At 52.2% G+C, this 3,578-nt stretch overlaps 1 non-coding gene across 1 annotated transcript; it reads right to left on the bottom strand.

Moving 5' to 3' along the window:
- Positions 1-351: 351 nt before the first annotated feature.
- LOC136124015 (U6 spliceosomal RNA) lies at positions 352-455 on the bottom strand. Its single transcript, XR_010655962.1, has one exon. It is a non-coding gene; the product is annotated as a U6 spliceosomal RNA (small nuclear RNA).
- Positions 456-3,578: the final 3,123 nt, after the last annotated feature.

The raw sequence follows: 3,578 nt of genomic DNA, 5'->3' as shown, positions 1-3,578 counted from the left end.
TAGCTCCAGGGTCAGCAAACTACCGTTGACCGGCCACAACCAGCCCACTATCTATTTTTGTAAACCTGGCAACCTAAGAACGGTTTTTATGTTTTTCGAAGACTGAAAGAAAAAAAAAAAGTGTTTTGTGACATATGAAAATCTTATGTGAAATTCAAATTCCTGTGAGTATAAATAAAGTTTTATTGGAACCCGGCCACACTCACTCACTCACCTGTAGTCTCTGGCTGCCGTCCTGATCCAAGGGCAGCGGAGGCTGGATGGCAAAAGCCTGGTCCTTTGAGGACAGTTTGCCAACTCCAGTTTGGAACCTTGTGGGAACGGTTTTGCTACCTATAGCTTTTTTTTTAAAAAAACATGGAATACTTCACCGATTTGCAGGTCATCCCTGCACAGGGGGCCATGCTAAGCTTCTCTGTACTGTTCCAATCTCTGTATATGAGCTGCCGAAGCTAGAGTTATATATATTTTTTCTAACCTATGAAATGGAGCGACCGCAAACATCTGCACCGTGCATTCTTTTAAAATTGTGGTAAAATATACTTAACATCATGTTTAGGATTTAATAATCTGCAAGTGTATAATTCAGTGGCATTACATACCTTCAGTGTGTACCCAACGCCACTATTTTCACCCAAAACCTTTTCACCACCGCGGTGAAGGTGAATTTTATCTGTCAGCTTGCCCGGGCTACAGGTGCCCAGGTGTTTGGTCCAACAGGATTCTGGGTGTGTGTGTGTGAGGGTGCTTTTGGATGAGGTTAGCTTGTGAATCAGCGGACTGAATAAAGCACACTGCCCAGCCCCCATGCAGGTGGGCATCGCTCAACCCCTTGAACGCCTGAATAGAACAGAAAGGCTGACCCGCCCCAAGTCCGAGGGAGTTCTCCTGCCGGATGGCCCTCCAACTGGACCATCGGGTCTTCCTGGTTCTACAGCAGCTTCTGGACTTTGGGCTCCAACTGAGACATCAGCTCTGCAGACTTTGGATTTCCCAGCCTCCTGCATAATCCTGTGAGCAATTGCTTCTAATAAATCTCTTTGTTTCTCTATCTGTACACGTATGTCTGTATCTATATCCTTATCTGTACCTGTAGCCGTTTCTTTATATATTTATCTCCTTTCTCTCTGTGTCCTATTGCTCTGTTTCTCTGGAGAGCCCTGACTAACCCAACCCCCAACATAAGCTCTACCCGCGGTGCACGGCCCCCTGCCCCTCCCCCAGCCCCTGGTTACCTCCACCCTTCTGCGAATTTCCTCTTGGCTCCTTGGAGGCGGGGACAATCGGTCACTTCTATGACCTAGCTTTAACTCCAGGGGATGCCATTTCACAGGCTTGTTAATTTCAAGAGAACATCTGTTCTCACAAAAGCGGGGCAACTGTGTTCTCGGGGCCCCCAGGGGTGATGAGTCTCCGGCGCCTGGTTCCAGACAAGAAGTCTTGAGCCGGTGCTGCCCTTGTCTGGACTCGATCACGGATCACGGCTTCCCGGTAGGAACGTCTGAGCTGCATACGGGGAAGGACTCACACATACCCTTGTCGCAAGCAGGCGGGGTCCTGTCTGAGCCCCCGCTGACTTTCTCCGCCTGTTCTAGTTTTCCTGTTCCCTCCTTGCCAGTTTCTCAAGACTGCCGAGCCGGAGTCCCGCGAGGCTGGAGCATCCTGGGCAGGAGGTGGCGCCAGGCCAGAGGCTGGCTCGCAAGTCAGATCTCCTTCCCGCCCTTCAGCTCCCTCATCTGCGATTTGAGGATCAGAGACAGCCCCGGACACATGCAGGAGTTGCCCTCGGAACACACCCAGGACCCCGCGTTCGCAGAAGGTCTGCCCATTGACTCCAGTCCTCAGTAGACCCGAGAGAACCTGCTTTCCAAGGGGCTCGTACCGACCTTCCCTCTCTCCACATCCTCAGCGTTATTCCCAAGTGTGAGACTGAATGTCACCAGTCCGGTGGGCGTGGGATGGCCTTTCCGTGTCATCCATTTGTATTTCCCTCATGGCTGACATGGATCGTTTCTCCATCAGATCTGGGACCGTTCCTTTTTCCTCTTTTGTGAAACACTGTTTGTATCTTTTCCTATTTAAAAATTCTTTTCCTATTGATTTGTAGGGACTCTTTATATATTTGTACATAAACTCTTCATCCATCACGCATGTTGCAAATACTTTCTCCCAGATTGTGGGTTGAAGTTCAATGTTCTTTACACTGTTTTTGATGATGATTTATACTTTTTACGGCTCCTTCTGGCTGCTGTTTGGACAGTGGACCACCCTGAGGACTGCTGTGGTCTGGGCCAAGAGGACCATGGCTTGGTGTGGCAGAGTGGGGGTGGGGAGAGGGGAGAGCGGGAAGGCAAGGAGACCTGCTGGCAGGTGTGAAGATGAGGACAAAAAGGCATCAAGACTGAGACCGGTTCAGGGAACTGTATGTGCCGGAACCTTTAAATATTGTGGATCACAAGCTCCACTGAGGAAGGAGCTGCCCTGGCACAGGGACTCGGGCGTTCCCTTCTCCCCAGAGCCTGGGGTCACCCTCCCTGCTGTTGATGGAGAAAGGAGGAGCCACAGGCTGGACCGGGCTCCTGGCTCGTCCTCCGGGTCAGGGCATCCTCCCCTTCCCTCTGGGCACCTGTTTGTCCTCTGATGTTCAGCCCCCCCATCCTCCGGGACCTCTCCAGTGGAATTTAAAGCCCCAGGTCTCCTCCTCGACCCAGTTCCCCTCCCCAGCTGCCCTCCGACTGGATCTTCCCTTTCCCAGCCAGTCCCCTGGGTGGTGTGGGTACCACTTCCCTTACTTTCTCACTTCTCTTGCCTGTGCCCTCCTTACCCCGCAGTCTGCCCTTGGTTCCTGCTGAGGTCATGGCCTCCTTGTAGCCAAATCCCACGGACGCCGCTCAGGCCTTGTCTCAGGAGACATAGAACGGCGCTCCCAGGGCTGGGCTGTCTTCCTCCTTGAAGCTCCCACTTCTTCTCATTCATCCTCATCAAATGAATGAACCTCCTCCTTCCCTGCCCAGCTCTCCCTCAGGTTCCCCCCGGGGTTTGCCAGAGCCCTGTCTTCCTCCCTTGATGCCCTGGCTTTGGACAACCTCAGATGGGTCCATGGCTTCAGGGATGGTTGTGGGTGAATTGCATCTCCCAAAGGGATGTGTCCATGTCCCAACCCTGGTGCCTTTGAATGTGACCTTATTTGGACATAGAGTCTTCGCAGGTGTCATAAAGATGTGTGTTAAGATGAGGCCCCACTGGAACCTGGTGTGCCTTAAATCCATCATGACTAGTGTCCTTGTAAGAAGAGGGGACCCACGGAGGAAGACGCTGTGTGAAGACACAGACAGAACCCCGTGTCATGACAGAAGCAGAGACACAGGTGATGCTTCTACAAAACAAGGAATGCCAAAGATCGCCAGCAAACCCCCAGAAGCTGGGAGAGGGGCCTGGACTAGATTCTCCCTCACGGCCTCGGAAGGAGCCAGCCTTGCTGACGCCTTGATTTTGCTCCTGGCCTCCAGAGCTGGAGAGAAGAAATGTCTGTTGTTTGAAGGCCCCCAGTCTGTGGTCCTTTGTTGCGGCCACCCCAG

This window comes from Phocoena phocoena, chromosome 5 (genome assembly GCF_963924675.1).
Source record: "Phocoena phocoena chromosome 5, mPhoPho1.1, whole genome shotgun sequence".
NCBI lineage: Eukaryota > Metazoa > Chordata > Mammalia > Artiodactyla > Phocoenidae > Phocoena > Phocoena phocoena.
Note: the sequence above shows the minus strand (reverse complement) of the source record. Positions and strands in the feature narration are given on the sequence as shown.